Source organism: Ranitomeya variabilis, chromosome 3, assembly GCF_051348905.1.
Source record: "Ranitomeya variabilis isolate aRanVar5 chromosome 3, aRanVar5.hap1, whole genome shotgun sequence".
Taxonomy (NCBI): domain Eukaryota; kingdom Metazoa; phylum Chordata; class Amphibia; order Anura; family Dendrobatidae; genus Ranitomeya; species Ranitomeya variabilis.
Genome location: NC_135234.1, coordinates 693534443 through 693559266, shown reverse-complemented (window position 1 = coordinate 693559266; position 24824 = coordinate 693534443). Strand labels below are relative to the sequence as shown.

The 24824-nt window shown below is 45.5% G+C and overlaps 1 protein-coding gene across 3 annotated transcripts in view; it reads left to right on the top strand.

Moving 5' to 3' along the window:
* The first annotated feature begins 23323 nt into the window (after positions 1–23323).
* The window catches only part of LOC143818531 (mitochondrial ornithine transporter 1-like), a 64549-nt gene continuing 63048 nt past the window's right edge, over positions 23324–24824 (top strand). The window contains exon 1 of one of the 3 annotated variants that reach the window (XM_077299814.1): positions 23324–23343. The gene's annotated coding sequence lies outside the window, so the exon portion shown is untranslated. Of the gene's footprint in view, positions 23344–23460; positions 23551–24824 lie in introns of those variants that run through there. The other 2 variants (XM_077299812.1, XM_077299813.1) reach the window with 2 other exon arrangements.

Below are 24824 nucleotides of genomic sequence, written 5' to 3'. Positions count from 1 at the left end.
AAGGTCGAGGAGAATGAGCAGAGAGTGGTCACTGTTACATTTTGCTGTCAGAAGGTCATTGGTCACCTTGATGAGTGCAGTTTCTGTCGAATGTAGGGGGCGGAAACCGGACTGTGAAGGGTTTAGGAGGGAATGAGTGGAGAGGTAACGGGTAAGGCGGGAGTAGATCAGGCGCTCCAAGAGTTTTGAGATGAAGGGGAGATTGTAGACTGGTCTGTAGTTATTTGTGCAGGATGGGTCGAGGGCGGGTTTTTTTAGTAATGGAGTAATGATAGAGTGTTTGAAGGAGGAGGGGAAAATGCCAGAGGAGAGGGAGAGATTAAAAATTGTAGTTAGGTGAGTTGTGACGACTGGAGAGAGAGACTGGAGGAGGTGTGAGGGAATGGGGTCGGTGGTGCATGTATTCGGAAGAGGAGAGGAGCTTGGAGACTTCTTCTTCTGTGATGGGATCGAATGTGGAGAGTGAGCCAGGGGAGATACAGGGAGGGATGGGAGTCATTGCACTTGGTGTCTGGGAGCGGAATTCCTGACGGATATTGTCTATTTTCTCTATAAAGTGGGAAGCCAGGTCATCAGCACCAATGTCTGTGATAGGGGCTTGTGCTTTTGGCCTGAGAAGGGAGTGAAAGGTGTCAAAAAGTTTCTTGGGGTTGTTGGATAGTGAAGAGATCAGGTTGGTGTAGTAGGACTGTTTGGCGAGGTGAAGGGCAGAGTTATAGGTCCTTAACATAAATTTGAAGTGTATGAAGCACTATGTGGGCTCATTATACTATATGGAGCACTATGTGGGGGTCATTATACTGTATAGCGCACTATGTGGGGACCATTATCCTTAATGGAACACTTTGTGGCCAATATACTGTATGGAGGGCTGTGTAAGGGGATTGCAGATGGAGAATCATACTGTGATTGGGTCACCTTTCTTTGTCGGGGGGATTGAGAGGGGGGTACAGTAGGATCATACTGTGCATGTGGAGAAACTGTGGAGGTACCGTATCATACTTTGGGGACAATTTTGTTTGCATCATACTTTATTATCTGTATTATTCAAGGTTTTATTCTTTGTTATTACATATTTAAATTAGTCCATTGGGCCATATGTTTTTTATTACTCTTGCATAACATATTATATTTTTCCTATATTTTATTTTAAGATCTATTAATTAAAATGTACTTTGTTCATGGAACAACCCCTTTAAGTTGGTTTCCACATGAAAAAGTTCATAGTTATATTTGATGATAAGGAAAAACTTCCTCAATTGTAGAGATTTTTTGTAATAAATATCAAGGTTGACCCACGACCTTGTCTGAGATTTTAATTTTGTCTCTCTGTGTATTTGAGTTTGACACCCTGACCTATATAGGTGAAGCTGTCAGGGAATTTATATCATATGCACCCTATTGCGCTATCTTTCCACACCCCTGTGAGCTTTTACCATTCTGGGCCCGTTATTGACATTCAGCCATACCCCTCGGCTAGAGGTTCTGATCTCTATAGCAAGCGCTATTGACTGACGTCTTCATTGACACCATCACGTGATTTGTCACGTGCTTTTATGGAGGCGCGATAACATGCAGCCTTCTAGCTATGATGCCTCACACCGGTATTGTTTTTATTGCCTTGATGCGCAGCTTCCTGCTAGCCCTCAGAGGCTGTTTGGAATGCCATATGTGGTATTTTACATGCCACGTCCAGGTCATTGCCACTGCACGGCCCTGCTTAGGACCTGTTCTCACTTTGGTTGAAAATTCCTCCCCTGAGTGTATACACTGCCCTGATGAGGTCTCGCTAATGAGGCTGAAACGCGTAGGGAGTAACTTTGGGGGTCATACAGACTAGGTCTACTGCATATGTCTACAGACTAACATTAGAGCTTGTTTTTTGCAAGACAGTTTAGCATTTTTGATCACTTTTTATTCAGGTGTGTCAGTATGATGAAAAAGCAACTGTCACGATTCCGCCACTCGGTGTGTCCTAGGGACGCAGTGAGTTACAGCTCAGCTGCCCTGTGGATAGCAGAGGCATGTCAGGCTGTCAGTGCTAGGTTTGGATTTCCTCCAGGTGTTTTCCTGTACAGATAATTGCCCAGCTATTTGTGCTTACCCTGTGCTCTATATTTTGATATTCTGATCATTTGTTGCCAGACCCTGGATATGCCTAACTGTATGTTTGTATAACCACTTTTGCCTTTGACATATTCTAACTTTAGGTACCAGACCCCAGACTTTGCCCATGACTGTCCGTTTGTCTTATCCCTCTGTCTTTGACGTACCTTTCTGGTTTTTCACTTTGGACCTCTTGACAACTCTGCCTCACGGCTAATCCGAGAGCAATCAATAGTGTCACAATGACAATTTTTTTGTGCTTTTTATTATTTTATTTTTTTTACGGTGTTCACCATGCGGAATAAATAACATGACTTTTATTGATTGTTATCTTTGTTTTTATCACAAAGGCTGCGTTTTTAGTGACAAAACAGCTTTTCATGATTTTTGTGAGCTTTTTTTGTGGGGGGGGTTTTTACCTTTTCACTAAGTTCCACTGTGAGACGTATAATTTTTACTTTGATTATTGGTTTCATGCATTGCAGTACTAGTGTACTGCAGTGCCTGAGACCTGTCAGTGATTCACTGGCTTTGCCTATATTCCCTGGTAGAACAGGCCAAATTAACCCCTGTCTAGATTTAACTTGTGTATACTCTGGCCCAGGCCAGAGTATACCCCGGGGGATAAACTGTCCTAGGTCAGACTACCCGGGGGTGTAAAATCGCCTAAGCCAAACTATGCTCCTGCAGGCTACAATGCACTCTATTTTATGAGCCCTTGAAAATTAGATAAATTTTAGATGCCATTTTTTTTTACATTTTTTTTTACTAATTTAAAACTGACTTAGGTTGTGTGCACACGTAGCATATTTTTCGCGTTTTTTTGCAGGTTTTTCGCTATAAAACCGCGAAAAAAGCGCTACCATTAAGCATCCTATGTAATAGAATGCATTCCGCATTTTTTGTGCACATGCTGCATTTTTTTCCTGAGCGGAATCGCATTCCAGAAAAAAACGCAGCATGTTCATTAAATTGCGGAATCGCGGCGATTCTGCACCCATAGGAGTGCATTGATCTGCTTACTTCCTGCACGGGGCTGTGCACACTATGCGGGAAGTAAGCAGATCATGTGCGGTTGGTACCCAGGGTGGAGGAGAGGAGACTCTCCTCCACGGACTGGGCACCATATAATTGGTAAAAAATAAAAGAATTAAAATAAAAAATAGCGATATACTCACCCTCGATGTCCCCCGCAGTCTTCCGGCCTCTCCGCTGCACGCTGCCGCTTCGGTTCCTATAGCTGCTGGGCGGTGAAGGACCTGCAATGACGTCACGGTCTTGTGATTGGTCGCGAGACCGCATGTGACCGGTCACGCGACCAATCACCGTGACGTCATCACAGGCCCTTCACCGCACAACGGCTATAGGAACGGACGCCGCTGAGGTCTGCAGGTGAGTATAACCATTTTTTTTATTTTTTTTATTATTTTTAAACATTCTATCTTTTACTATAGATGCTGCATAGGCTGCATCTATAGTAAAAAGTTGGTCACACTTGTCAAACACTATGTTTGACAAGTGTGACCAACCTGTCAATCAGTTTTCCAAGCGATGCTACAGATCGCTTGGAAAACTCTAGCATTCTGCAAGCTAATTATGCTTGCAAAACGCTAGTTTTCTGCGGGTATATGCATGCTAGTTCTGCATGCGATATACCCGCGGCAGGAGGCGCAGAATTGCAGCGGAAATTTCCGCGGAAATTCTGCAACGTGTGAACTTAGCCTTACACGTAGTGTGAAGGTATTTGTGTTAGTAATCACATGATGAAGATTGATCCTACAATACAATGTGACTGTTAAGGGACAACAGTCCTTACATCTGAGATTATACTGTTGTCCTGTAAGATAAGTGCTGTTACCATAGAATGCATTTGTAATTTGATTTTAGCACTTCATTGATTTTCTCACCGTCTCTGATTGGTGGAAAAGTGTGCCGATCTCTTTCTAGCATACTCAGACACACAGCTGCTTGTAATATGTAACTACTGAGAAGTGCGGTAGATTCTTTACCTTTGTGGAACTCTAAAATTTGACTGATTAAAGTTTTTCTCGATCAAGTAATAAAAATCTGTGTTTAGAAGTTTAATATTTAAGTCAGTTATCTTCTCACATAACTTACCTGACAAACCTGAACCCTCAATAAAATGTTGAAAAATCTGTTAGCCAGCATAAGGACGTGGGGGTTGCCTGGTTGCTAGGGAACCCCCACATGTACTTATGCTGGCTAACAGATGTAAATCATTCAGCTGCGGCAATAAAAACTAAATCTCCGAGCACTAAAAAATACTCGGAGGACCCCCGAGCGTGCTCGAGAAATCTCGAGTACCGAGTATATTCACTCATCACGAGTTCCGACGCAATGTGCACATTTTTAAATGTTTTTATTTGTACTGTTTAGTTTTTAGTGCTTGCTATATAATAAAATAAACTGATCTTTTGAACCTGTCTTTCCTTCTTTTTTAGTTGCATATGTTTTACATGTGTTTTGGTCAGCGCTCCATTATTATACAGGTGGTGACTAACCCATTGGGATTTTTTGGAGTTTCATCGCTCCATCTAATCATTTCCTGGATGTCGCAGCCTCATAGTCTAAGAAATTGGGAGTCAGAAGCTATGATACATTGTGGATGTGCCACAAATGTCCGCTAATAGTTCTAATAAAACCTTTAGAATTACCCATAATTAAACCCATTTAAAAACCTAATCACACCCAAATAACCATGTTGGTTACCCACCAGTTCTTTGTGACCCACTCAGTGACACATAGACTTTCAGTATTTTTGCAACACTGAACAGAGGGACAGATTAAGTTTCATTGAAACCCTCAGAATTACAAATTCGGTGTCATCCTGATCAAAGTTTGGGCCCCTTCCCACACGTATAGAAGAGGTAGCTGCTTATGCATGTGGCCCGCTCTACAGGAATCAGTGGGAGATTAAGAGATAACAGCCAGCAATTACCTTGGATTTCAATGGACAAAGTCAAATGTATGATTGGCCATCTCTCCATCTCTGGCTGGACAGAATCAATTAATGGGTATAAGGTGGCTCCAGTTTTATTGACATAAGCAGGGTATACACTACCCACATGCCCAAAGAGAGATTGCAAGACCTGCATGGCTAGCCTGGTAGAAAGTGGACGCATTATAGAATATCAAAGGGAATGAGCTGCGGCCTACGAGGTGTATGATGGGCGCCTTTGCACACACTGAACAACCAGTTCTCCTGATCCAGCTTTGATCAAACAGCTAATTTGCAAGAATTAGCTTGGACAGGAAGAGTGGCTGGTAAAAGCCCCTAGGGACCCAAAATAGAGATGGTTCAGAGCACGTGTCGCTTGTGCACTCCCAATAATCCAGACATGACTACACCAAATGCTGATGGTCTTTACCACCTCACAGGGCTCTGTTAGCATGGATGACTAAGTACCACCACTCGTTGCATCATGGTGGGGCCAATCATTTAATACACCTTCACACTTTCTTTTTTCCCCTCTTGTTTGATTAACAACTCTGGCTTCATAGAGCCGGAGATTCTTTTCTTATCGGCCTTCGGCTCGATCTGAGCCATGGTTACTTGATGGACCAATGATCTGTAGGAGGATCAATCTTGTGCAAGCCAAGAGAGAGGTCCAACAGGGTCTTCTCCACCGTTATTTTGATAGTATCAAGCCATCGGGTTGCTGGTCTTCATCTTCGCCTTGTTTCTTTTATTCTTCCGACCATGTTGTCCTTCTTCAGTGATTGCACTCTTCGTATGATGTGTCCAAAGTAGGCAAGTCATAGCTTGATTATCCTTGCTTCAGGTGGCATTTCTGACTAGATGTGACAAAAAAGGGAGGAGGAATTTGTAAACAAGCATATGGTAAGGTGTATTTATATGGTTGGCCACGCCATGAAGCAACGAGCGCCTGTACTTGGTTTGTACAGTCATTCTGCGCTGACAGTCCTTGTAACCTGGCACCACTGGTTGATGGAGATATAGCAACAGCTGCAGCTATGGTGGAGAGACAGCAGATGGCGCTGTGCTAACTGTTACATCTCGCTGCTATACGTAGTAGTTCCGCTACACTGAACTGTATTATGTCTCAATCTTTGTTAATATTAGTTTCTCCTGTTATCTTCTGCGTGACAATGAAGATAATAGTTCCTGTATGTCCCAAGTAAAACCATTCATTCTCTCATCAATCCTGATGGTTCTGTTGAAATCTGAAACACTGCTTTCTAACACTTCAAGGTTTTAAAGTGCCTCTTTCATTACATGGAACCTCCAAAAATGCTATTAACCTGCAGATATAATACACAGATAAATAGCGTTGAAATCATGCCATACTGAAGCGGTGGCTACAAGGAGAAAATTACAGGGGTTATCCACTACTTGAAAAACTCTTCAGTCATTATATTTCCCTTAGAGCTGCTCCCTTCCAGTCATCAGGGTGATACATAGGACTGTTATAGCTCACTATACAGTAAGCGTACTGTAATTACATCTGACACATTGATTGGTCAGATCTGCACATAAACACTGCAGAGCCGGCTGTTAATCAAGTGATTTGAGTCACGTTCACTGTGTAATGAGCAGTGACTATTACAGCCCCGATATCTGGCAGCAAGCGGCTGCAGGTAGGATATCATTTCACTTTCTCCCTGTAGCCGCTGCTCTAGTATGGCTGCCAGATGTTGTTTGAACCCTATTTACCTGCACATTACCACTATATCTACAGATAAGTTGTGTTTGTGGAGGTTACAGGTTCTCTCTAATGTCTCCCTTTATTTTATTTATTATATATTACATTTGTACTATATATTTGTTTTTGTTTTTTTTATTTATGTTTGAGCTTTCTTTCCCTCTAACCTTATAGAAAATGTTTAAAGCAAATCTGAAGAGGGCATCAGAAAAGTAACAGGTCAATAATTACAAGAACATTTACGCCTATTAGTAGTTTATGAGTTATACATTTACTGTACACCAGGTGCTGCGTCTAAGAATATTTTTACCTTACAAAGGAAAACAATCATTAAATGATCATCCCAGCTACAAAGTATATGCTGCATGGACACAAAAGCAGCATTTTCTGTAGAGAGTGAATCCACCTAGAGATATAGTAGAGAAAAACATCCTGGAGCAGGTCTGGAGTCACAGCACTAGTGATGAGCGAACATGCTGGGATAAGGTGTTATCTGAGCATGCTCGAGTGCTGAAAGAACTGACATGTTGCAGATTTTCAAAAAAGCTTTGAAGGTTCTAATCTGCAAGGAAAAAATAAGGAGCATGTATATGAGATATCAAAAATCCCGTTCACTTTGCTAGTACTGTAAAATGTTTCAGTGGGAAAAACATGCTGAAAAAAAAAAATCACAGCAAAACTGCAATGTGTGAATGTTCCCTTAGGACATGTTCATGTATTATTTTGTTGTGTCACCTAACAATATCGCATCTCTTAATTATCAGGGTACCCACAATATTAGTGGGATTTCTCGCCCACTGGGCTTTCTTTTATGTGCCTGTAATTTTTGGAAGTTTTTACTCTTTTGTGTGTATTTGGTATTTAATAAAATTTCTATATGTAATTTTAAATCTTTAGTCCTGGCACATTTTTTATTCGGTATTGATATTCACTGTGAGTGCACTATGGGACATAACATACTACCCCTACCGGAATTTACAAGAATTTGATGTTCATGTGCAGCTTTTTTATGCATTAAAAACACAGATTATGACCAGAAAACCGCCGCTGAAACTACACATGATTTTAGTGCATTCTTGGTACAATCCATCCTGGGGTTTTTTTTAGCTTAATTGGGAAAAAAAAAGTGCAGTAAAAACATTAAAAACAAACTGCAGCTCAAAAACACCTGTTTGAATGAGGTTTTAGGAATCTCATCAATTTTGTTATCGTAAAACAGTTTTTTTCTGTAGAGAAAAACACATGAAAAACGCAATGTTTACAAAAACTTAACCTCACCCTGAAGTGATTTTGATTCCATGCAATATTTTTGTGCGGGGAAAAAAAAAACACTGCCCTTTAAAATAACAGTAAAATGAATGAGGCTTCTAAAATCTCACTCGCACAGTGCCTTTTGTGTTCTTTCAATTTTTTGAGCTGTCCATTCTTAGTGTTTTTACTGTTGTGTTCTCCTATTGCGGTCGAAATTGGACAGCAACAACAACAAAAAAATGCATCAAAAACATTTTCTTGCAGAAAAAAAAAATGAAAAAGTCACTAACAGTAAGAACATATCCTTATACTGTTATCTGTAGATGCTGCTAGAACATATTCTACTGTGATGCAGAGAATCCGCATAATAAATATGGAAGCGCACAATATGCTTCAGGCTTCACAGTACAAAACCTAATTGTAGTTTTCATAAGTTTACTTGTGTAAGATGGAACTGTACTGTAAAATACCTAATGACACCTATACTCACCTCCGACGCCATTCCAGCTGTGTCAGCACTGGCCCTCCAAGGGATCGCATTATGTCACACGATCCCTGTGGCCAGTCACCCTGTTGTGAACTCTATTTTTGGGCTCCCTCTAGTGGTCACAAGCGGTACTGTGTAGTGTTGTCTTTCTGCAGGTTGGCAGCATCAGCTGGTTCGTTATCCTTGGCTGGTTTCCTATTTAGCTCACCTGGATACTCAGTTCCTTGCCTGCTATCAATGTATTCAGTGCTCTTCAGATTCCTTGTGACTACCTTGCTCCCAGTCTCTCCAAGACAAGCTAAGTTTTTGTTTGTTCATTTTTTGATTATCAGCATTCATCATGTTTCTTGTCCAGCTTGCTAAAATGTGATTTCCTCGCTTGCTGGTTGCTCTAGGGGACTGAGTTTCTCCCCCCACACCGTTAGTTGCTGCGGGGGTTCTGGAAATCTCAGTGTGGATATTTTGTAAGGGTTTTTTACTGACCGCACAGACCCCTTTTCTATTTTCTGCTATCTAGTATTAGTGGGCCTCATTTGCTGAATCTGCTTTCACCCCTGTGTATGTGCCTTCCTCTTACCTCACCGTTATTATTTGTTGGGGGCTTCTATAACTTTGGGGATTATTTCTCTGGAGGCAAGTGAGGTCTTTCTCTCTCTCTAGGGGTAGTTAGTTCCTCAGGCTGGCTCGAGACGTCTAAGATTTTAGGTACGTTCACCGGCTACTTCTAGTGTGTTTGGATAGGTTCAGATTTGCGGTCAGTCCAGTTTGCCACCTCCCTAGAGCTTGTCCTATGTTTGTTACTTAGCTGGAGTAATTTGTGATCCTCAACCACTAAGGATCATAACATCACCCCTAGCTTCACTCTCCCCACCTTCACACAAATCACATACATCCAGAATAATTCAGAGCTATTGAGTCTATGGAGTTAATGCTACCTGGTTCTGCTTCATCTGTGCTAACTTCCGCTTGTGTGTCTGCTATCCATATTACCATGCTGTCCTGGTCCTCAGTGATTGACGTATTATCCATCAAAAACCACTCTGGTGCACCATCGCTTCCGGACCATGTTACTCAGTCTGACCTACTGCTTAGAGAATCCACCTCAGGTGAGCCCTTAACATCTATTATGATGCCAGGCTTTCCACTGAGAAAAGAAAGACATCTTGTTTGCCTTCCTAACCATGTTCAACTTTATGTGTCCACTTCTCTACTTACCCTGTGACGCTAGTCACTTCTCACGGCCAAGCCTTGAGTCAGAGTGGTCAAGGAGTCCAAGGTCAGAAGCCAGGAGGGTACGTAATAAACAGAAGGAAGAGACAAAAGCGTAGTCAGGTAATGTCTAAGGTCAGACATCAGATCAAGCATACAAAACTCAAGGCACAGGAAAGCACAAACCTTACAGGCTGAATGTACATCTGGCAGTGTTCTGGGAGACACAACTCAGTTAAGAAGTATGGCAATTAACTGGAATAATGAACACATGGAGAGAGCCGACGGCTCAGTATCAGATTGGATACTTGAGCTGTGTCAACACACTGACAGCTCAGCACGCCCCTGCACCAGATTGGATGGCCAAGCTGTCATTCAAAGTACTGACAGCTTCAGCACATCCCTAAATCAGATTGGACGGCCGAGCGGTCAGTAACTGCATCCCAGACACCCTGAGGGGTGGAACTGTGACAGTGCCACCTCTTCTAGGGGGGGGCACCAGACCCCCAGGCTTCCCAGGAAATTTTACATGGAAGGCTCTGACTAACCGAACAGCCTTCACATCTTGAGCAGGGACCCAGTATCTCTCCTCTGGTCCGTATCCCCTCCAGTGGATGAGGTACTGGAGGGAATTATGGACCCTCCGAGAATCCACAACCCTCTGAACCTCATACTCCAGACACAAATAATTGGGACCCTGGGTAAGTGTAAGGAGCCAACGAATGGGCTTTACAAAGTCAAAGGTCAGGCAACAGATCAAACATGCAGAACTCAAAACACAGGAAAGCACAGCACAAACCTCACAAGCTGAATGCATGTATGGCAGTGTTCTGGGAGACAGCTCAGTTAAGAAGAGTGGCAATTAACTGGTATAATGAACACATGGAGACAGCCGACGCCTCAGTATCAGCTTGGATACTTGAGCTGTCAGTCAACACACTGACAGTTCAGCACGCCCCTGTTCCAGATTGGATGGCCAAGCTGTCAATCGAAGTACTGACAGCTTCAGCACACCCCAAACCAGATTGAACGGCCGTGCTGTCAGTAGTTGCATCCCAGACACACTGAGGGGTGGAACCGTGACATACCCGTTTCCGTAGGCTCCTATCAAAGAGTATGAGAAAAACCTTGGTTGAGCTTACCCCTCTGCAGGAACACCATAGTATTCGCATGTAAAAAGAAAGGAGAGGACACAAGTGCACATAGCGTGTCAACATTTTGTACAGTAGGGGTGGAGGGTGAGATGTTGCTCACCTGATGGAGTTGTGAATGTTATAACTCCAGTATTTGCCTCTAGACGCTGCTGTCACACCAGCAGATTGCAGATCCCCTTCTGCATACAAATTGTTAAATGGTTGAAGTAGTTCCCCGCAGGGGCGTCACTTGGTACATTGGTGCTTTTTTTATTTTTCTCATTATTTAAACCCTTTTCCCTCTGTATCAACCTTTGTTAGTAGCTTGTTTTGAAAAGGTCTTGGGATCCAACCAGAAACGCATTAATAAAAGCTGCTTGAACTTGCACCAGAGTGTAGAACTACTTACCTTTTACAGCAGCGTGGTCATCATCAAACATCTACCCTCCACTATTTATCCAATAGTCTTCACATGGTGACCTTGGCTATGTCTATGACAAGGTCACCCATGGATTGATCTCCTACTCGTCACATTCGCACGCCAAGAGGGATGTCAACCAAAGAAATCTTGGCATAAATTCAGCTTAGACACCGATAACAGTGATGGTTCAGTGCTGCAGTTCCACCTAGACAAATGGGACCAAACGCACATGGTGGTGATAAAAAATTAAAAAATGAATTTACTGGTTTCCAGTACATAATTATTTCCACAAGGACAAGTTTACCAGAGACAATAGTCTTTTCTATACTAAGATCACATTAAATAAATGGAAAAAATCTTTGATGAAACTTCCCATTTAAAGTAAAATGTAGTGTGATTATATATATATATATATATATATATATATATATATATATATATATATATATATATATAAAGACCCTATCAAAAAGGCGGCCATCCCATCTGAAGATCCAGTGCAAATATATGGACTGTACATTGCATGAAAATGAAGGTTTCCCTGCATGGTGGTATGCAGTGCCTGATACTGTACTACCCGTGCTAATGCAGCGCCCCAGAGTCCTGGTCGTTGCAGTACTGATGCTCTGCCGCTATGGGGGGCTATGGTACGTCTGATGGAACTGAAGGAGTTCATCTGACCAGGTATCACAGACACCAATACATTTCACAGTCTGGCCTCCAGGGCGAGCTAAGGGCACTATGCATTAGGCCACTCCTCACAGTCTGGTAAAACTGGGGGTTGGATAGGAAGTTAGTAGAGAAGCTGACTGGGTTGGAACCAGGCAACACCTTGTGGCAGAGGGTGTTGTAGGGGAAGATTCAGAGGGGTCCCTGTCAGGGGTGGGATCCTGACAGAGGCCTAGCGAACAGAGAGAACGTTACGGGACCGCGCCTGCACGATATAGCGGCGGTACCCTAAGAAAGGACAAGAAGCGAGGTATATTGTGCTGAGTGAGAAACGAGATCAACGCAACAAGGAGAAATACCAGTGGGAGTCGTGCTGTAAGATTGAGGCAACATGCTACTGAGGCGCGTAGCCGGTGGCCAGAACGCCGAGGAAGTATCAGGCTCCAAGCAATACTTCAAACCTACGGCAGGACAGTCAGCTATAGGCGGGCTGTCTCACACCAATCACCTATGAAGACATGGGGGGCACACTAGGAGAAGGGCGACACTAGGGTCCAGGAAGAGCTCCGAGCCTACTCGTCATACGGGTGCGTCCTAGCCATATCATCTGGATGGACGAAGAAGAACATCAGAATCCAGTTGTGAGGGAACACGAGAAACAGACACAACAGTTGTGGGGACTATCCCGTGAGCACAGCAGGGGAGGACCGCAACACACAAGCGCTAGAAGGTAGGCACAGATTTCCACCTGCAAAGGGAACTCTGGAGGTGCCATCGGACCGGCCGGACTTGCGCAGCCTGGTTGACCGTACTCCGGACTGAGGATCCTGAAGCCTTCAGTAAAGAGGTAAAGAGACTGCAACCTGGTGTCCTCGTTATTTACTGTGACCAGCACTGCACCGCACTACCACCACCATCCACACCCTATTATTTGGGCGCCCCTCAGCAGGGTCACGGACCGGGCCTAGCCACCGTGACAACCCCCAGAGCAGAGACTCAGAGGCCCGGTACCGGGTACCTGCAGCGCCCCAGAGTCCTGGTCGTTGCAGTACTGTTGCTCCGCCGCTAAGGGGGGCTATGGTACGTCTGATGGCACTGAAGGAGTTCATCTGACCAGGTATCACAGACACCAATACATTTCACAGTCTGGCCTCCAGGGGGAGCTAAGGGTTCTATTTATTAGGCCACTCCTCACAATCTGGTAAAACTGGGGGTTAGGCAGGAAGTTAGAGAGAAAGCTGACTGGGTTGGAACCAGGCAACACCTTGTGGCAGAGGGTGTTGTAGGAGAAGATTCAGAGGGGTCCCTGTCAGGGGTGGGATCCTGACAGAGGCCTAGCAACCAGAGAGAACGTTACGGGACCGCGCCTGCACGATATAGCGGCGGTACCCCAAGAAAGGACAAGAAGCGAGGTATATTGTGCTGAGTGAGAAACGAGATCAACGCAACAAGGAGAATACCAGTAGGAGTCGTGCTGTAAGACGAGGCAACATCCTATTGAGGCGCATAACCGGTGGCCGGAACGCCGAGGAAGTATAGAGCTCCAAGCCAAACTTCAAACCTACGGCAGGACAGTCAGTTACAGGCGGGCTGTCTCACCCAGACCCAGGAAGACACAGGGGGGTAACAACAGGAGTGGGGCGACGCTGGAGTCCCGGAAGAGCTCCGAGCCTCCCCGTCATACGGGTGCGTCCTAACCGTAAGATCAGGGGGACGTAGAGGGAGAACATCAGAATCGAGTTGTGAGGGAACACGAGAAACAGACACAACAGTTGTGGGTACTATCCCGTAAGCACAGCAGGGGAGGACCACAACACACAAGCGCAGGAAGGTAGGCACAGATTTCCACCTGCAAAGGGAACTCTGGAGGTGCCATCGGACCGGCCGGACTTGCGCAGCCCGGTTAACCGTATTCCGGATTGAGGACTCAGAAGCCTTCAGTAAAGAGGTAAAGAGACTGCAACCTGGTGTCCTCGTTATTGACCGCGACCGGCACTACACCGCACCATAACATCAGCACCATAACACCACCTTTCATTGTGCGCCCCTCAGAAGGGTCACGGACCGGGTCTAGCCACCGTGACAACCCCAGAGCAGAGACTCAGAGGCCCGGTACCGGGTACCCCTCGGCCCTGCGGCAGTGGGGGCGCTGCATACCCCTCGGCCCTGCGGCAGTGGGGGCGCTGCAAACTTGCCGTCACGAACAGGATCTACTTAAGCCTGAAGAATCAGGTCATGTGTGCCTTGGAACTGTGATTTATTGTGCTTGGACTGTGACTTATTGCAAAGACTGTGTATTGCCACTTGCCGCCAAAAGTTCCCGCCAAAACCGCCGCCATTACAGCGCTAAGGAGAGCGCAGGAGAAGAAGAAGGGCGTGGAAGTGGGCGTAAACAAGCTGAAGAGCGCGAAAGACAATGGCCGCCCAGTCTAAGTATTTCTGTCCCTTGAGGACGTGTCCGTCAGCAGCCGAGATCCGCCTCCTAATCCTTAATGGAGGGCAAAGAAAGCGAAACCGCCCACGAAGGAGAGAGCGGGAAAAGGACGAGGAAGAAGAAGCGAACCAGGTGGAGGACGCCATGGCGAGCTGCCCGGAACCGGAGCGTGGGGTCCGAGCAGAGGACTCCCCCAGCTACCCGGAGGGACACCGTGACCAGGCCTCCATCACTGATACTGACTTCCTGCCGGCCGGAGTGGATGAGCTCAGCGACCAACTCCTGCGAACGCAGCTGGGCACTGAGGCCGGGTGGAAGAAGACCTTCATCGGGAGCCTCACCAGACGTCTGTCGGCAGCCTCATCTGGTCCGGAGCAAGAAAGAAGTTCCAGCGCTCCGAAGCCAGAAAGCAAGGCTCTGCCGGAAAGCGAAATGCTGCAAACGGAGATGACAACGCCGCAGCGCAAGGCCCTGCAACCAGCGTTCCAGATCCCAGCGGAGACGGAGCAGATCGGCACCGGAGGGACCGCATCTGAAGCAGGTATGAAGAACGACCCTGCCTCACCAGTAGAGGACCTGCTGATAGGCCCCGCCGCGTTCCCCCCTCTCCCTGGGACCTATAGACTCCGGCGCTTTACACCCTGGGATTGGGCCACGGGCATGGAGCACTTCTCAAAGGCCCCGATCTTGCCGATCACTTTGCCGAGCGAGGTCTATGCGGAGCTACGGCCGCCAGAGCGAGAGTAAACCTCGATACCATGGATATGTAAATAGTTAACTGCTTGTTTCCCTGCTTTTTGCTGCTAATACCCGACTAGGGTTATTCTTAAAGGGATCCCTTCGTTTACCCGGGATCCCTATTGCTTTTTATTTTTGCTTTTATTTTCATTTTTGCTTTTGTTCCACAATGTTACAAAAAACTGCTGGCTCATGAACAATGCATGATTACAAACTTTTTGTACATAGTTTGCACCTTCTTAAAGGTGCTCTCTACTGGTTTTACACAAGGAAAGGACTCTTTGCGAAGACACTGGTCTTGGAACCAGCACCGGAGTCCTTACTGCGAACAGACTTGCAGCTTGAGAAGTTGCACTACCTCATAGAGACTTGGTCCCCTCTTAAAGGGGATGTTCACATATTACACTTATGAACAGTTTTGCCTTAAGATGGTTAAATGGCAATAATGTCTTGAAAGAAGAAGTTAAATGTAGCTAACTAGTTGATTGTGAGAAATGTTTAATGATGTTGATAGAAGAATGAGGACAGAAAGTGAACCAGTACAGGGTTAGTCAGTGAGTCCTCCTAGGAGCCATACAGAGCTGGCTCAGTAGTCCTGAACTGAAAGATGGATGATAAGTTCTATACCGTGTATAGTAGTAGAAAGGCAGTAGGCCCGGGCAGAAAGGGGCGGTCCTGTAACAGAAAGGAGAGGCAGTAGGCCTGGAGCGGATAGGACAGGCGGTCCTGCAGATGTAAAGAAGGAGAATGCAGAAAAGTTGATTAGCCTTATAATGTTTTATAAGAAGGTCTTTAGTGGATTCAGTGAGTACGTCCTTAAAGGCAAAGTTAAATTATTGTTCGAAAATTTGCACTTAGTAGAATACCCGGTTGGCTAAGAGAAGTTATTTATAGTAAGTTATTCAAAGTATTTAACCATGTTTGTAACGTTCAAGTGTCCTCACCTCCCATAAAGGGAAGCTCTGTTCAAGTATACTTATTGTTATTGCATTTCAAAAATTGTATGTCTTTTTGCTGACATGTATTGTTGTTTTCTTCCCAGTCCAGGAGTACTGGATTTAACCGGGGGGGAGTGCAGCGCCCCAGAGTCCTGGTCGTTGCAGTACTGATGCTCTGCCGCTATGGGGGGCTATGGTACGTCTGATGGCACTGAAGGAGTTCATCTGACCAGGTATCACAGACACCAATACATTTCACAGTCTGGCCTCCAGGGGGAGCTAAGGGCACTATGCATTAGGCCACTCCTCACAGTCTGGTAAAATTGGGGGTTGGATAGGAAGTTAGTAGAGAAGCTGACTGGGTTGGAACCAGGCAACACCTTGTGGCAGAGGGTGTTGTAGGGGAAGATTCAGAGGGGTCCCTGTCAGGGGTGGGATCCTGACAGAGGCCTAGCGAACAGAGAGAACGTTACGGGACCGCGCCTGCACGATATAGCGGCGGTACCCTAAGAAAGGACAAGAAGCGAGGTATATTGTGCTGAGTGAGAAACGAGATCAACGCAACAAGGAGAAATACCAGTGGGAGTCGTGCTGTAAGATCGAGGCAACATCCTACTGAGGCGTGTAGCCGGTGGCCGGAACGCCGAGGAAGTATCAGGCTCCAAGAAATACTTCAAACCTACGGCAGGACAGTCAGCTATAGGCGGGCTGTCTCACACCAATCACCTATGAAGACATGGGGGGCACACTAAGAGAAGGGCGACACTAGGGTCCAGGAAGAGCTCCGAGCCTACTCGTCATACGGGTGCGTCCTAGCCATATCATCTGGGGGACGAAGAAGAACATCAGAATCCAGTTGTGAGGGAACACGAGAAACAGACACAACAGTTGTGGGGACTATCCCGTGAGCACAGCAGGGGAGGACCGCAACACACAAGCGCTAGAAGGTAGGCACAGATTTCCACCTGCAAAGGGAACTCTGGAGGTGCCATCGGACCGGCCGGACTTGCGCAGCCTGGTTGACCGTATTCCGGACTGAGGATCCTGAAGCCTTCAGTAAAGAGGTAAAGAGACTGCAACCTGGTGTCCTCGTTATTTACTGTGACCAGCACTGCACCGCACTACCACCACCATCCACACCTGTTATGGTTCTCAATGGCAAGAGAACATAGCCCAGCATACATAGGAACTAGCTCTTGGAAGGATGGAAACTTAAACTGACCATGAACTAAACCTGCCGCACAACTAACAGTAGCCGGGTAGCGTAGCCTGCGTTTTATCCCTAGACGCCCAGCGCCGGCCGGAGGACTAACTAATCCTGGCAGAGGAAAATATAGTCCTGGCTCACCTCTAGAGAAATTTCCCCGAAAGGCAGACAGAGGCCCCCACATATATTGGCGGTGATTTAAGATGAAAATGACAAACGTAGTATGAAAATAGGTTTAGCAAAATCGAGGTCCGCTTACTAGATAGCAGGAAGACAGAAAGGGTACTTTCATGGTCAGCTGAAAACCCTATCAATACACCATCCTGAAATTACTTTAAGACTCTAGTATTAACTCATAACATCAGAGTGGCAATTTCAGATCACAAGAGCTTTCCAGACACAGAAACGAAACTGCAGCTGTGAACTGGAACAAAATGCAAAAAACAAACAAGGACAAAAGTCCGACTTAGCTGGAAGTTGTCTGGTAGCAGGAACATGCACAGAAAGGCTTCTGATTACAATGTTGACCGGCATGGAAGTGACAGAGGAGCAAGGTTAAATAGCGACTCCCACATCCTGATGGGAACAGGTGAACAGAGGGGATGATGCACACAAGTTCAATTCCACCAGTGGCCACCGGGGGAGCCCAAAATCCAATTTCACAACAGTACCCCCCCCTCAAGGAGGGGGCACCGAACCCTCACCAGAACCACCAGGGCGATCAGGATGAGCCCTATGAAAGGCACGGACCAGATCGGAGGCATGAACATCAGAGGCAGTCACCCAAGAATTATCCTCCTGACCGTATCCCTTCCATTTGACCAGATACTGGAGTTTCCGTCTGGAAACACGGGAGTCCAAGATTTTTTCCACAACGTACTCCAACTCGCCCTCAACCAACACCGGAGCAGGAGGCTCAACGGAAGGCACAACCGGTACCTCATACCTGCGCAACAATGACCGATGAAAAACATTATGAATAGAAAAAGATGCAGGGAGGTCCAAACGGAAGGACACAGGGTTAAGAATCTCCAATATCTTGTACGGGCCGATGAACCGAGGCTTAAACTTAGGAGAAGAAACCCTCATAGGGACAAAACGAGAAGACAACCACACCAAGTCCCCGACACAAAGCCGAGGACCAACCCGACGCCGGCGGTTGGCAAAAAGCTGAGTCTTCTCCTGGGACAACTTCAAATTGTCCACCACCTGCCCCCAAATCTGATGCAACCTCTCCACCACAGCATCCACTCCAGGACAATCCGAAGATTCCACCTGACCGGAGGAAAATCGAGGATGAAACCCCGAATTACAGAAAAAAGGAGACACCAAGGTGGCAGAGCTGGCCCGATTATTGAGGGCAAACTCCGCTAAAGGCAAAAAAGCAACCCAATCATCCTGATCTGCAGACACAAAACACCTCAAATATGTCTCCAAAGTCTGATTCGTCCGCTCGGTCTGGCCATTAGTCTGAGGATGGAAAGCAGACGAGAAAGACAAATCTATGCCCATCCTAGCACAGAATGCCCGCCAAAATCTAGACACGAATTGGGTTCCTCTGTCAGAAACGATATTCTCCGGAATACCATGCAAACGAACCACATTTTGAAAAAACAGAGGAACCAACTCGGAAGAAGAAGGCAACTTAGGCAGGGGAACCAAATGGACCATCTTAGAGAAACGGTCACACACCACCCAGATGACAGACATCTTCTGAGAAACAGGAAGATCCGAAATAAAATCCATCGAGATGTGCGTCCAAGGCCTCTTCGGGATAGGCAAGGGCAACAACAATCCACTAGCCCGAGAACAACAAGGCTTGGCCCGAGCACAAACGTCACAAGACTGCACAAAGCCTCGTACATCTCGTGACAGGGAAGGCCACCAGAAGGACCTTGCCACCAAATCCCTGGTACCAAAGATTCCAGGATGACCTGCCAACGCAGAAGAATGAACCTCAGAAATGACTTTACTGGTCCAATCATCAGGAACAAACAGTCTACCAGGTGGGCAACGATCAGGTCTATCCGCCTGAAAATCCTGCAAGGCCCGCCGCAGGTCTGGAGAAACGGCAGACAATATCACTCCATCCTTAAGGATACCTGTAGGTTCAGAATTACCAGGGGAGTCAGGCTCAAAACTCCTAGAAAGGGCATCCGCCTTAACATTCTTAGAACCCGGTAGGTATGACACCACAAAATTAAACCGAGAGAAAAACAACGACCAGCGCGCCTGTCTAGGATTCAGGCGTCTGGCGGACTCAAGATAAATTAAATTTTTGTGGTCGGTCAATACCACCACCTGATGTCTAGCCCCCTCAAGCCAATGACGCCACTCCTCAAAAGCCCACTTCATGGCCAAAAGCTCTCGATTCCCAATATCATAATTCCGCTCGGCAGGTGAAAATTTACGAGAAAAAAAAGCACAAGGTTTCATCACGGAGCAGTCGGAACTTCTTTGCGACAAAACCGCCCCAGCTCCGATTTCAGAAGCGTCGACCTCAACCTGAAAAGGAAGAGCAACATCAGGCTGACGCAACACAGGGGCGGAAGAAAAGCGGCGCTTAAGCTCCCGAAAGGCCTCCACAGCAGCAGGGGACCAATCAGCAACATCAGCACCCTTCTTAGTCAAATCAGTCAATGGTTTAACAACATCAGAAAAACCAGCAATAAATCGACGATAAAAGTTAGCAAAGCCCAAAAATTTCTGAAGACTCTTAAGAGAAGAGGGTTGCGTCCAATCACAAATAGCCCGAACCTTGACAAGATCCATCTCGATGGAAGAGGGGGAAAAAATGTATCCCAAGAAGGAAATCTTTTGAACCCCAAAAACGCACTTAGAACCCTTCACACACAAGGAATTAGACCGCAAAACCTGAAAAACCCTCCTGACCTGCTGGACATGAGAGTCCCAGTCATCCGAAAAAATCAGAATATCATCCAGATACACGATCATAAATTTATCCAAATAATCACGGAAAATGTCATGCATAAAGGACTGAAAGACTGAAGGGGCATTTGAAAGGCCAAAAGGCATCACCAAATACTCAAAGTGGCCCTCGGGCGTATTAAATGCGGTTTTCCACTCATCCCCCTGCTTAATTCGCACCAAATTATACGCCCCACGGAGATCTATCTTAGAGAACCACTTGGCCCCCTTTATGCGAGCAAACAAATCAGTCAGCAGTGGCAACGGATATTGATATTTAACCGTGATTTTATTCAAAAGCCGATAATCAATACACGGCCTCAAAGAGCCATCTTTCTTAGACACAAAGAAAAAACCGGCTCCTAAGGGAGATGACGAAGGATGAATATGTCCCTTTTCCAAGGACTCCTTTATATATTCTCGCATAGCAGCATGTTCAGGCACAGACAGATTAAATAAACGACCCTTAGGGTATTTACTACCCGGAATCAAATCTATGGCACAATCGCACTCCCGGTGCGGAGGTAATGAACCAAGCTTAGGTTCTTCAAAAACGTCACGATAGTCAGACAAGAATTCAGGAATCTCAGAGGGAATAGATGACGAAATGGAAACCAAAGGTACGTCCCCATGCATCCCCTTACATCCCCAGCTTAACACAGACATAGCGTTCCAGTCGAGGACTGGGTTATGAGATTGCAGCCATGGCAATCCAAGCACCAACACATCATGTAGATTATACAGCACAAGAAAGCGAATAATCTCCTGATGATCCGGATTAATTCGCATAGTTACTTGTGTCCAGTATTGTGGTTTATTACTAGCCAATGGGGTGGAGTCAATCCCCTTCAGAGGTATAGGAGTTTCAAGAGGCTCTAAATCATACCCACAGCGTTTGGCAAAGGACCAATCCATAAGACTCAAAGCGGCGCCAGAGTCGACATAGGCATCCGCGGTAATAGATGATAAAGTACAAATCAGGGTCACAGATAGAATAAACTTAGACTGAAAAGTGCCAATTGAAACTGACTTATCAAGCTTCTTAGTACGCTTAGAGCATGCTGATATAACATGAGTTGAATCACCACAATAAAAGCACAACCCATTTTTTCGTCTAAAATTCTGCCGTTCGCTTCTGGACAGAATTCTATCACATTGCATATTCTCTGGCGTCTTCTCAGTAGACACCGCCAAATGGTGCACAGGTTTGCGCTCCCGCAGACGTCTATCGATCTGGATAGCCATTGTCATGGACTCATTCAGACCCGCAGGCACAGGGAACCCCACCATAACATCCTTAACGGCATCAGAGAGACCCTCTCTGAAATTCGCCGCCAGGGCGCACTCATTCCACTGAGTAAGCACAGACCATTTACGGAATTTTTGGCAGTATATTTCAACTTCATCTTGCCCCTGAGATAGGGACATCAAGGCTTTTTCCGCCTGAAGCTCTAAATGAGGTTCCTCATAAAGCAACCCCAAGGCCAGAAAAAACGCATCCACATTGAGCAACGCAGGATCCCCTGGAGCCAATGCAAAAGCCCAATCTTGAGGGTCGCCCCGGAGCAAGGAAATCACAATCCTGACCTGCTGAGCAGGATCTCCAGCAGAGCGAGATTTCAGGGACAAAAACAACTTGCAATTATTTTTGAAATTTTGAAAGCAAGATCTATTCCCCGAGAAAAATTCAGGCAAAGGAATTCTAGGTTCAGATATAGGAACATGAACAACAAAATCTTGTAAATTTTGAACTTTCGTGGTGAGATTATTCAAACCTGCAGCTAAACTCTGAATATCCATTTTAAACAGGTGAACACAGAGCCATTCCAGGATTAGAAGGAGAGAGAGAGAGGAAGGCTGCAATATAGGCAGACTTGCAAGTGATTCAATTGAAAGCACACTCAGAACTGAAGGAAAAAAAAAAATTTTCAGCAGACTTCTTTTTTTTCTCCTTTCTCTGCCAATTAATTTAACCCTTTGTGGGCCGGTCAAACTGTTATGGTTCTCAATGGCAAGAGAACATAGCCCAGCATACATAGGAACTAGCTCTTGGAAGGATGGAAACTTAAACTGACCATGAACTAAACCTGCCGCACAACTAACAGTAGCCGGGTAGCGTAGCCTGCGTTTTATCCCTAGACGCCCAGCGCCGGCCGGAGGACTAACTAATCCTGGCAGAGGAAAATATAGTCCTGGCTCACCTCTAGAGAAATTTCCCCGAAAGGCAGACAGAGGCCCCCACATATATTGGCGGTGATTTAAGATGAAAATGACAAACGTAGTATGAAAATAGGTTTAGCAAAATCGAGGTCCGCTTACTAGATAGCAGGAAGACAGAAAGGGTACTTTCATGGTCAGCTGAAAACCCTATCAATACACCATCCTGAAATTACTTTAAGACTCTAGTATTAACTCATAACATCAGAGTGGCAATTTCAGATCACAAGAGCTTTCCAGACACAGAAACGAAACTGCAGCTGTGAACTGGAACAAAATGCAAAAAACAAACAAGGACAAAAGTCCGACTTAGCTGGAAGTTGTCTGGTAGCAGGAACATGCACAGAAAGGCTTCTGATTACAATGTTGACCGGCATGGAAGTGACAGAGGAGCAAGGTTAAATAGCGACTCCCACATCCTGATGGGAACAGGTGAACAGAGGGGATGATGCACACAAGTTCAATTCCACCAGTGGCCACCGGGGGAGCCCAAAATCCAATTTCACAACACACACCCTATTATTTGGGCGCCCCTCAGCAGGGTCACGGACCGGGCCTAGCAACCGTGACAACCCCCAGAGCAGAGACTCAGAGGCCCGGTACCGGGTACCCCTCGGCCCTGCGGCAGTGGGGGCGCTGCACTAATCTAATGATAGTATTTTAGAATATTGCCCAAAATGCTTTTAAAACTTTTTCCTCGAGTCAAGGTCCTATGAGCTTTGGGTTTGACCCTGGACATGACACTTTTCGCTCTGTATATTAACGTAGTGAGCTATGAAATGTTGAGCCCTGGTTAATGCTTTCCGCTGACTCTCACATGATCTTCTAATCTGGCCCAGCTTCAGCTACAAATATGCAATGTGAAAAGCACTCGGAAATCTGCTGAGTAAAGTCTTCTCATCTCTGTGCTGCAAACTGAGGTAAAACAGAGGTCTATGCTCTCAGTGGGTCTTCATGTAACAGTAAATGTTCTGGCCACATGTTCTAGATTATTGTACGTGGCAGAAAAGGGGCCGTGCATGCGTTTACTGCCAGCAAGCGACTGCTCCTCAACATGGTAATTCGGAGCAAAGGCCAAACAGAGTTTTATTATCCAGATGAAGTTTACCTTCTTACACACCACATAGGTAGGTGAAGCTCTGTATTCATAATCTGTCATATATTCTAGCTGTCAGGTATGAAATGAGCTTTGGAGGATGATTATTCCATATGATGAAGTATATATCCTAACAGATCCTGGACACATTAGATTAAAGCCAGCCGTACTCGCCATTATCGACGGCATCAGTCAACCATCTAATATACCATATATGTCCGGGAGAAAAGGATGAGACTATGTGAATAGAAAGGTTCTATTCAGGGAGTAACACATTGCCAGAGGAGTAGAGAAGTTGCTTTCTCCCCTCTCTCTATTGATAACACATGAACACTCAGCCAAGATTATAATTAGTGTGTATAGGGAAGTCAGATGGCTCATTTTACCAATAGTCATTGCTTAAAGTGGACTTTTCACCAGTTTCAGCTTGTTAAAACTGGTAGCATCCATCATGGAATTGCGCCGACCTGGCTGAATAAAACATATGGTAGTTTTTATTTTTTAATTTCCAATCTCTGTTGTGAAGATATTAACTTGAAAAGATTAGAATTCTAATTTTCGCTAAGACCAAAGGGTCATTAGTAGAGATTCACGTCTGAGGCCCCCAGAGAATGTCATACCCGACTTTTTGTCTATGAGACATGTAATGACACACAGTCCTGCTCTCGACATTGATGCCGACATCTACTGTGATTAAGGGCTCGTTCACACAAGCGTATAAAAAAAAATAGGTCCCATTCTCATCCAGGAGAGTGGGACAATTTTTTCTCACTTGTCATCTGTGTGTTGTCCGCATACAATCCATTTTTTACTTTTTTTTAACTCAGCAGCTATTAATCTTCTGTAGGACCATTTACAGTTTCCTGTGTCATAAAATTGTAATGTTTCCTTAAAAATCAGATGCCATACTGATGGTCCGGATGGCATGCAATTTTTTTCTCATACCCATCCAATTTTGGAGTGAAATCACAGCATGCTGCTATTTTTTTTTCTCATGCCGAATAGAGCTGAGAAAAAATATGCAAATCTGCACTGCCTCATTAAAATACATTGGTACGAGTGCAATCCAATTTTTTATCGGATTGCACTCTTCTGATTTATACGCCAGTGTGAGCAAACCCTAAACATCTTCTGCATGTGCAGCTCTCAACCCATTGGTAACATCAGTGTGGGAGGAGAGGGAGAAGAGTAGAGCTGACAGTGCCGTGGGAGGAAAGCTGCAAATACAAAGGTGTTTGTTGTGACACACAGCTTTGCTGTACTCCCCTCCCCCACTTGTATTCACAGCAGGTACTGGCAATGAGA